The sequence below is a fragment of the Chinchilla lanigera genome, unplaced genomic scaffold (genome assembly GCF_000276665.1).
Source record: "Chinchilla lanigera isolate Chin_1 unplaced genomic scaffold, ChiLan1.0 scaffold00006, whole genome shotgun sequence".
In the NCBI taxonomy this organism is placed as follows: Eukaryota; Metazoa; Chordata; class Mammalia; order Rodentia; family Chinchillidae; genus Chinchilla; species Chinchilla lanigera.
In genome coordinates, this window is record NW_004955407.1 from 6,144,156 (window position 1) to 6,155,392 (window position 11,237).

Here is an 11,237-nt window from a genome sequence, read left to right on the forward strand (position 1 = left end):
TCTCTCTCTCTCTCTCTCTCTCTCTCTCTCTCTCTCTCTCTTTCTTTCTTTCTTCTCCCCCATCTCTCTCTATCTTCTGCCTTTCTTTTTTGTTTGTTAGTATGTCAGTTTTTGGTAGATTTTTCCTTGAATGGGATGTGTTTAGTATTAAGTATTTGTTCTCAGAAAAATATATATATACATAGTTTAATGCTTTGGAGGGTGATATGCAACACAATCGAAATAATTAGTCTCACATATTAAGAGGCAATTGCATTATAGAGGAGTTGACACAAAATGAAATATGACTTGTACCTGATAAAAATGTCCATTTTAAACAGGGAAATATGATGTATGTGAAACAAAGATAATTCAGTAATAATAATGACATCAATCATTAACATATGTTGAATATTCATTTTGCACTAAATACTTGTTAGTGATTTCTATGTATTATGGAATGGTTTTCATTTCACACCCATAACAAGCCTATGGGTATGAAATCACAGTGCTGCTGATTTTGCAGATATAGATAATAACGAACTGAAAGTTTAGGTAATTTAGTTCACTAAGTGTCAGGGTCAGAGATCAAATGCATGTAGTCTTGTTCCACAACCCACACTTGTGATTACAATATTTTGTGGCTTTTATTTAATAAAAATCTTTTACTTCACAAGCTGAAGAACTAGGGAAGCTATTTAAGACTATCATGATTGTAGTGGATATATGGAGAAGCAGTCAGAACTGGGAACCAGGACTACAGCTCTCAGATCTCCGTCCTGCCAGTGGTGTGAGGTACGTGGCCTCTGGAGGCTCCACTTTCATCTGTACAAAGGTCGTGGCTCTTTGCATAGTGCCATCTGGAGGATTAAATAAGATTACCCGTGAAATGTATTGACAGCAAACAATGTGTATAGAGTATGCTTTCAAGCTATGTAAACTGTTACTGTTTTTAAAGCAAAAATCTAGTGTGTGTAAAAAATGTACTGTGATAGATAAATAATCTTCACCTAAGCAAGATGAAGATGTTTTAAGCATCACAAAAGTTTTGGGGTTTGTTTAGAAGAAGACAGGCATTTGTCTCTTTCATTTTGGAATTCAGTGGTATATATGCTTAATTCTGGTGTACTACCAAAATTTTGATTCTAAATTTGTGAGCTTAGAGACTTCAAACTAATATTTATCGAGAGAGTCAGAAGTGAATTATTTGCCTATATAACATAAACTGATGTTTTTGAATATACACACAGCCCAGACTCTGAAAATCAGAGGGTTTATTTCACATGTGCAACTCTTTTTATGTTTGTCGATGGACTTTTCAGTAGAAGTAATGAAGTTTTCTCATCAATTAAACATCTAGCCCTAGAAAAAGTTTCTTAATAATTTCCATAGAAAGTGATATGGAAGAAAAGTTTTATGACATTTTGCATACTGGGAGTCAACATTTTGAAATTTCATATAAAGTTGAATTACACTGTCCATTTTCAACATTTTAAGATATAGTATCCTAAGTATATACCATAAAGATGAAGACATTAGTTATTGAAAATTATTTGAACTATTGACATAACATCTTTAAAGTATTTTTGCTGTTACATTACTTTTGTGTGTTTTTAGACATTTTAAGAAAGCACATTCAGACTGGGTCAGGGAGTAATGTCTGTGCTGTTGGAATTCTTGGCATGTAAGTGAAAGGTTGTACATTATATTTGGTATATTTAGTAAGAATAGTTTGTCATAGGAAATCTTAACATGAACTAACTCTATAAAAGATATTTCATACACTACATAAACCAAAAGAAAGAAAATGTTTGCTTCGTTAGAATATAGACTTTGTAGTTTATTTCATACTTTTGCAAAATAAGGAATCACTGAAACCTAAATGTTTAAGAATTTTACTCAGAATCATCTGAAATGAACACTTTAACTCCTACTTAATGTCTTTGGAAAGCAGGCAGGCATCACTGTATGTAGCAATATCAACATTTGCCTAATCTTTTGGACACATAGGAGCAGTCTTGATTTGGGTGGAAACAGGAAGACCCCGTGTGTCCTGTGTTCACTGTTTATCCCCAGGGACACGGGCCTCGCCTTGAAATGTGGGTGGAATAGTCTCTTCACTGCTCTGCAGAACAGCAGATGTGGCAGGGCTAAAATCAATATTCACACATGGCTGTGAAATCGAATCAGTTTAAAGTTTTCCCTTCATAATATTTGCAATGGTAAGGGATGATTTATCAAGCTCAATAACTGCTTGGGGCTCATAAATTTCAAGTTAAAATAGGAATTTTCTGTATTAAATAAATGTATCTTTGGGTCCCTATACCATTCTTAACCTGGTCTTCCACATTGGCATCAGGACATCCAGGAGCCCAAGACAGTTATGAACTTGTAGCTTATGTTCTATCACAAGTGTATGTTCTGCTATCCAAAGTGACCTTAGCTTTCATTATATTATTTACAAATGGATCCGTGCAGCAAACAATAACAAAAAAATTCTAGAAACACTACATGGAGAGAGGAACTCCAAACCAAACTATCACTTGTTTTAAAGAGGCTTAGAGTTGACCTGAATTTAGTTTCTTTTGTAAAAAAAAAAAATAATTCTCTGGGGATCTCTCAAAACATCTTCAAGATGATCAGGTAAGGTGGCCTGAGAACTATCCTATTTTGATGAATAATGAATATGAGATGAGTATCATTGAGAATAAGAAACATATATTGAGAGGAAGGGGTAAGCGTCAGACAGTGAAAAAGTCAAACCATTTAATTTAGTAACATTTTGTCTCATGTACTACATGGGCAATTCACATGCATGAACGTACAAGGATTTCAAAACAAACACTTCTTGACGACACCACTCATCTCAGTGTTCAGATTATAAGTAGAAAGCAGAAAGGTTAGGAAAGCTGACCAAGTTGACATGAGTAGTTAGAGGGAAGTCTGGTTCTCACCTAGTTCTCACTGAGCTGTGGTATCACTGTTCTGTTTTCATATTTTAAAATAAAACTCAGCATTTTACAGAAAGACAGTGTTAAGAGATGGTAGCCAACTTTTAAATCCATGAAAACAGGAATTTTTCTCAGCAGATTTTAGTGGAGAATTTGGTGTAAGGAACACAAAATAGGAATTCAGCAAGTATTTGTAAAATGAATATGTCTTGCTAAGTTTTAATGAAGATATGAGACCAAAAAAATCAAACATTTTATTAACAGTCACTTAACCTGGTTAGTGACAGAAGTCATAGAAGCCCCAAATCCTGTCTTACTACAGAAAGAAATAAGCCTAATTTGAGAATACTTTCAGCATCCTTTGACAGATATTGGAATGCTAAAGATGATGTTTTCCTTTCTTTATAGCTCAAGACACAATGTTATTGTTCTAAATAACCAGATCTTAGATTAAACTAACATCCCAACCTTAAAAAGTTTTCACTCTCTCCTTCAAAGGCATTTGCCACTGACTACGATGTAGGTTCTTGTGTTGATTATTTTTCTAAATCTCCTACAGTGCTTTTGCAATGTATAAGGAATCCTATAGCTGTTTCTGTGACCCTGCGCTGAACTGTTTGAGGCCTGGCCCCATGGGAAGGTGACTTGTGCTGCACAGAGAGATCACTTCTTAGTGTTCCGCTGTTGTTCCCTCGAAATTCTTAATAAAATGTCACTTTGTATGGGGGGGCCACAGATGACATCACTAATCCTACTTCCTCATTCTCCTCGCAAACTGACACAAATCTGCTCCTTTTCTGTTTTCTATATTTTTTGAAAGATAGCACCACCATCTGCCTCATTCTACTGTAAAATGTCAGAAACAAAGATTTATCTTCAGTTTTGCCTCTTCCACCTACCACTACATGAAATTGTTCACAAAGTCCTATCAATTTTAACTGCATGAATTTTCGATAATGAATCTAATGAGTCTCCTCTTTACTTTTCCATAACTTTCAATAGGAAAACACAAAAACAAACAGCAAAACTAACTAACTAACTAAATAAATAAAAACAATGGCAGTAACTAAATTCAACCTGGTTTCTGCCATTTATTGTTTGTAAGAATTTTTGTAACTCAATTAATTTTTGAATACCATTTTAGCACTTATGAGCTTGAAAGAATTAAGTTAACCTTGCAAAGTTAAGCTGTAGTAAAATGATTTGAAAAGTATTTGCTATAAAGAGTCTTTTTAGTTTAAGAAGGGTCTCAGAAGACTAAATTTTAATTTCCTCTCAACATTTAACAATCCTTTACACTGGTATGAATTATCAGGGTATATTTCTGAAAAGTATACTTTAATCATATATTGTTCATTCATTTGTAATTTATTGAGTATTCATTTCCATGATAACGTTTTCTTTTTGAGACAGGGTCTCACTATGCAGTTCAGGCTGGCCTTGCACTCACTTTGTAGTTCAGGCTGGCCTCAAACTCCCAATGGTCCTCCTGCCTCAGCCTCCCAATTGATGAGACTACAGGCATGTGCCACTGTGCCCAGCTCATGATAATGTTAAAATAGTGCCTCCCAAGAAAACAGTTTCCTTATACTTCCTAACACCACTGGTATCACGAGATGAGGTTTAGGTCTTTCTTTTGGATCTAAGGATACATGGAGCTGCTTCAATTGAGTAGAAGTGACATGATATGATTTCTGAAGCTGGATCCTAAGAGGACAGGTAATTTCCAAACTGTTGGTTATAAAAATGATTTCTGCCGCTCTACACCACCACATAACATAGTTTTAACAACCCAGAAGCCACCAGACTGGGAGAACAGCCATATGGAGCTGCCCAGTCACAGCTTTTCCCCCACGTTACCCAGTTCAGGCAGCAGGCCTGTGAGTGAACCAGCCTTCCGATGATGATTCCAGCCCCGGCACTGACGTCATCCAAGCCTGCAAGTTCTCTTAGGGGAGGCGCCAAGTATCATAGAATAGAAACAAGCCACTCCTTTAGTACTTTATCTGAATTTCTGAGCTACAAAATTAATAATCATAATGAAGTAGTTCTTTCACGTTCTAACTAAATTTTGGGTTTGTTTGTCATATAGTGATTTGTTATGGTTTGTGTCTAAATTGCCCCCTAGGGCCTCATGCAGTTTTAGGGTTTTTTGGAGGTGGCTGAACCTAGAGGGTGTGGTGCTGGGGCTAAGAGTGTGCCATTGCAAAGTCAGGCCACTGATGGGTTTGGCACCTCCCTGATCCTAGCAATCTAGATACAGCACATAAGGGACGGAAAGGGTCTTGTCTCCTCGCTTGCTGCTTTGCCACTTTTTGCCACTATGACTGATCTTCACCATACCACCACGCCTTGGAGCCAGCCAATCATGGGCTTAAACCTCTACAAACTGAGCTAAACAAACCTTCCCTCCTTTAAGTCTAAGTGTCGAGTATTTTGTCTCAGCCATGAGAAAAGTAACTAGGACATGATTGTAAATGGAGTAGCTCAAAATTGAAAAAAATTAAAAGTAAAAAAATTGAAGTATTGTTTATGTTCAAGCTGTCTTTCCCTTCCACCCTTACCTTGACAGCTGCTCCATGTTGGAGCTCTGACCCTTTGTTTCCAATCTGGGTACCTCTAAGGATTCTTGTTAATTAGAAACTTCTGCACTTTTCCACTCTCTTCCTGTTCTTAAGACCCAATTCATGTATTGTACTGTCATGAACTACTTTCTCATTTAATCATTAATGGAACTTTTTAACCTCAAAGTTAATCTTTCTGAGGAATAACTACATTTTTAGGCCACTTGACAAGAAATGGCTCTTTGGATTTGCTAAATGCTTTGCTAGTAGCCCAGCATTGTTTGAATTAGAGTTGTAGTACTGAGGTTTTCCTGATCTTGACAAGTTATTTTGTGGCTATAATACTATGGAAACAAAAATTCTTTCCCTCAACTGTTACCATACCATTTCTTCTTTTCACTTTTCCTTAAATAGCCTGATTGCTTGCTACATTATTATTTCTATTATTATCTAACCATATATTGCTTTCCTAGATGCCATTAATCTCAACTCTCTTTTGCCCCTGGTCATTCTCTAAGAGGTTTTCTAGAACTATAAAAATAGCTGATTTTATTACCTATACCACCTGACAACTATAGGATACAATTATTACCAACTTTTCATACAGTGGAAATACTATAAAACAGCACCATAAATTTCCCAAAGAACTGGTCTCTCAACTCCTTATTATTAGGGGTTGTGTCTAGCTGTCCCCTCAAAGCCTCATGCAGTCATAGGTGGGGCTTTTCAGAGGTGGCTAAATTTAGAGTGTGATTGATTCATAGAGCATGCTAGGATTAAGCGGTGGTGATTCTTAAATCAGTCTGCTGATTGGTTTGGCACCTCCCCTAATCCCAGTAGCCTGGATATAATATAAGGGACAGAAAGAAGCTTGTCTTTTCCCTTGCTTGCTTTGATACCTCCTGCCCACCATGAGCTATCTTTCTCCTGCAGTGCCCCTCTGCCATGTCACCTGGCCTTGGAGCCAGCTGATTATGGACTGAAACCTCTACAAACTGTGAACTAAATAAACCTTTTCCCCTTTTACTTTGGGTGTTGGGCATCTTGGCTCAGCCACTAGAAAAGTAACTAAGGTACATATTACGTTTTTAACTCTGAATTTTACTTTAATTTAGATGCTATTTATTCCATCTTGCTCAAATCTATAAAAGGAAGAAAGATTGGTTTATTTTTAAACACTACTTGCATACTGTAGTTACCACACAAGCTTTCCTCCTCTGGCAAAGTAACCCACATTTGGTTTTAGGGGGAAATAGCGGAACAGAAAAAAGGTTGCATTTACAGTATATGCCAAATGCCATGGAGCAAAATCATATTACTACACTTACTTCATTGTTTACTACAGTCTTTTAATGTAAATTTCCTTCAACTGAAGAGAAAGAGAATGTTACATAATGCAGATGTTTTATGTCTACCCAAAATATATAAAATAATTTTTAAATGGCAGATGCAAGAATATGCCTGTGTGCCACCCAAAAGGTTGGATAAATGTATGTATTTAATAAGCCAATACTATAGAAAAATAGGCAGCTCCAAGAAAAAAATCCTAAGTGAGCAGGCGATTGGGCCCTTACCAAAAGTGCTTGATCTCTGCAGATGTCTTGCAGCTTGTGAATTCCCACCGTGTTTTTAATCATAATTGCCTCCCTAGCACCCATCTGGGCTGTTATCAACCGCAGCTTATGACTTCCAGGGAAGAATAAACAGAGGGACAAGTGAATTCTTTGGAAGCTCCAGTTCCGGCTTTGTGCAGATTTCTCCATAATAAAATAATGGAGTGGAGCACTAAAAAAAGATTCAGTGGAAGTGAGTATCTTCGAATAGATTATTTTCCACAAGGAATCCGTGGGTGCTAATGTTCCCTTGTTGGCTATAAAACCACTGGGGGAGAAATTACAATTACAGCAATCACAGCAGAGTTTAACCCTAGGAACTTAGAAACAAAGGAAAATTGGGGGTCGCGGGGGCTTTTGAGAGACTATCTTTAAGAAGGCAACACAATTAAGACGACTGGTGAGATTTTTAGATAGTTCACTTTCTCTCTAGAAGGGGCTCTATAGCCCTGATGGGCTCCCTTGAAGGCAAAATATGCCTTTCCATTACTGGATTTTAGGGATTGGGTATGTTATTAATCAAAACAGTCGCTGTAGTTCCACTGCTTGGAGAATCTCCTGGGGCATTGTATACAGCTGCATTCAACGAAAATGAACTGTTATAAACTTGATCATATTCATCCCTTGGGCTCATCTGATTACAAAATTGCCCAATGAGCTGTTACAGTTTTTTCAGCTAATTAGTTAACCCCTGCATTGGGATTTATTTCTTTCCTTGTTTTTTCTTCTTCACTTTTTTGGCCTTTATAGTAGATATTTTCCTTTTCTCTAACAGTTTGTTTGTCACAGTGCTTGCTCTGCTGCCCAAATATTCAAAACATATCACTACAATGGCTCTTTCATGTATCACAGTTTGTGTGAAGGAATTAAATGGTGTACTTTTCTGCCACTTTATTTATTTTTAAATCTAGGATATTCAATATCGACTTGATTTAACTCAGCTGTATTTGACTACTAGAGCTTTCCTAAACCACTGGGTGAAGATTCACAAGTGCTCCTAGATAGAATTATACTGAGAAAAGGAGACAGACACATCATCAGTAAAAGAGACCGTCAAATGCACTTCAGTTTTTTGAAGGGATATTTCTTGCCTCATTGCCAACTTCTACATAAAATAATGGAGTAAAAGCATTTTTGAATAAAGGATCCATCAGAAGCCTGGTGGTATAAATCAACTATGACCACACTCTCCCAATTCCTGTATTGAAGGCTTAATCCTCAATGTGACTGTATTTTGAGATAGGGCCCTTCAAGGAGGCAAGTCAGGTGAACGAGGTCATGAAGGCAAGGCTTTGATCAGACAGAACAAAATCTCTGCAAGGATGGGGAGAGACACCAGAACTTTCCCCCTGCCACCCATCCATCACACTAGTCTTTCGATACACAGAAAAGGTCATTTCTGCATGCAGAGGAGGAGGCAGCAACTGAAAGCCGGGAGGAAGACCCTCCCCAGATACCCACACTGACAGCACCTTGATCTTGGACTTTGGGCCTGCAGAACACTAAGAAAATAAATGCTGACCATCGAATAACTCCATGTCATTTTATTATGACAATCCTGGGAGAGAAACACAGCAACTATTTCCAAAACAAATTACTTCCCAAGAGAGCAAGCGTGCCTTCCTTAACAAAACAAACAGAGGGTGGGTGATAGAAGAAGCATGATTTCAAAGTAAGTGAATGGAAATGAAGCAAGGGCTAACATGAATTGTGAGAGTCATATTCTTGTCAAGATGTTAATAAAAACACAACATTATGCATTACTACCTGTCTCAGTCAAGTCAATAATAAGACTAAAAAGCTGTGCTGGTCACGTGTCACAGAGCTTTTCAGAATTCAGTATATTCTTCTGTGATGTTTAATTGCTACAACTGACATTATGGGTTTTTTTTTTTTGTATACTTTGAATGAGATACTACAATGAACACAGTGAAAATATATATATATATATATATATATAAATCATTGGGTACGTATACCATGTATATGCTGACCACATATATATCATATATATGTGTATCATATATATGTATAACATATATGTAATGTATACAAATATCTGTCTACATATATATGTATCTCACATATACAATAGGTGTCTGCCATCAAAATCAGGATACAGAAGAGTTTCGTGATTCTGAAAGCTCTTTTGAGCTTTTCCTTCCTCTATCGGCATGTCTTCCCATTCCTGAGTCTTAAGACTACTGATCTGCTCTGCAGCACTATAGGTTTTTGCAAACACTACTTAACTTAAATCTTAGATTATGTAAGTTTTTGAGACTGTCTTCTTTTGCTTTGGCTAATGTCTTGAATTTTATCCAAGCTTTTATGCATGTTAATGACTTGAACTATTTTATTGATGAATGATGCATGGATGCACCATAGTTTATCTGCTTATGTGCTGAAAGACAGGTGAAGTTTTACAAAGAGGTTGGTTATCAATTGAGCTGCTACAAAATTCATTTCTCTATAAACATAAATCTTTAATTCTCTAAGGTGGGTACTTAGTACTGGTCAGATAGAAAGTACATATTTAATTATTTTTCAAAATGTCCTTACACAGTCTTATCTGCAATGTACAAAAATTCCTGTTGCTGTTCATCTTTGATGCATTTAATGTTGTCCGATTTCATTTTCCTTCTTTTAGCTGTCATAATAGATACAGCCATTGTATCTTATCATTGTTTTAGTTTGTATTGTCCTCAAACTGACTCTGAAAAGTTTCCAAGCATTTAGTAGGTATCTATTAGTTATTAGGAACCTACCAAGCACCTGTTATGTACCTTATTCTCTTTAGTAAATTTATGTTCAAATCTTTTGTTTAGTTTCCAATTGTATTGTTTGCCTTTGTAACAAGTTATAAAATTTGTTTATATCTTCAAATTTATCACATTTGCAATATCTTCTCTAATCTTCAAAGGACATGGATTTTGATTTTTGGATTTTGACAAGTAACCATTGTTACTTTTTAATTTTTTCCATCCCATCTCATAGAGATATACCTGGTACTTTCCAAATATAAAATCTGTACATCTTGCCTTTATCTTTGCCATTTTCCTCATTCTGCCTCCATTCTTTTCCTTCAGTTATGTTTATTTCTTCTTAGTGTCTCCATAACCTTCAATATGATCCATTCTTCAACTTATACATGTGAAACTCTCTAATTTTGGAAAGAAACTAATCCATGCCTTTTCTCTAAGTTACTGCCTGCCTGCTTCCCATAACTGCTATGCTTTTAACATATATTTTTACATATATTTGTTATCCTTTTCTTCCAAATGCATGCAACCAATAATCTGTTTTCATTATTCTGAAAATGCTGTTATGACTGTTGTCAAAACCAGCAGTTGCATTTTTTCGTGGCTTTTTTGTGTTAATTTTATTTACCTTCTTGAAACTCATGACACTTCCGCCCACCAAGTCTCTCTCTATATATACGATAGCATTACCCCAAAATTTGTTATCATTTCAGTCACAGAAAAGGGGTAAAGGAAATATATAGTTTTTGAAGCAGAATATTTTATTTTGATTTAAAAGTAATTTTTACAGGAAAGTTAATGAGGGTAAAAAATGCAGAAATCATCAGAAATGAGTATGCATATATAATGTAACTGGTTGTCTTTAAATGTGAAAGGCATTTATAGTCATATTATCATGTTTCACTTGAGTTCCAAGTCATCTTAATTCTACCATATTTGAAGTATAAGAACTCAGTTTTTTAGTATTCTATTTTCCTGATTTGTAAAATAGAGATAAAACAGTTGCTAATGCAAATAGTTTTTATAAATATTATATAAAGTATAATAAATGAAATATAGAAACAATAGGTAAATTTTTCTCACATTTCTGTTATTCATTTAAAAATGAATTTTAAGAAAAAGCTATTCATTTTACCTTAAATAACCCTTAGTATCAAAATTAGCATCTCATAAGGCAAAGTTATTAAGATCTTGACATGGTTTAATAGTGTGTGTTCTATAGTACATGACATGCATGCGCCTCTTGTTTAATTTGAGAAAATAATCCTACTGGCTCTCTGCAGAGAATCTTTTTATGAGTCAGATATGTAGAATTTAACTAATTCAATGGGATTCTGGCCTCTGAATGTGATTTTACTAGTAGAGAATAGA

General features: G+C 35.7%; 1 long non-coding RNA gene across 2 annotated transcripts in view; it reads left to right on the forward strand.

Moving 5' to 3' along the window:
* LOC102026501 overlaps nucleotides 1-11,237 on the forward strand; it is a 27,816-nt gene that overhangs the window by 1,218 nt on the left and 15,361 nt on the right. Inside the window, exon 2 of one of the 2 annotated variants that reach the window (XR_259555.2) lies at nucleotides 657-774. The exons of the other annotated variant lie outside the window; for it this stretch is intronic. This is a non-coding gene — a long non-coding RNA (uncharacterized LOC102026501). The remainder of the gene's footprint in view (nucleotides 1-656; nucleotides 775-11,237) is intronic. 2 annotated transcript variants of the gene reach the window in all.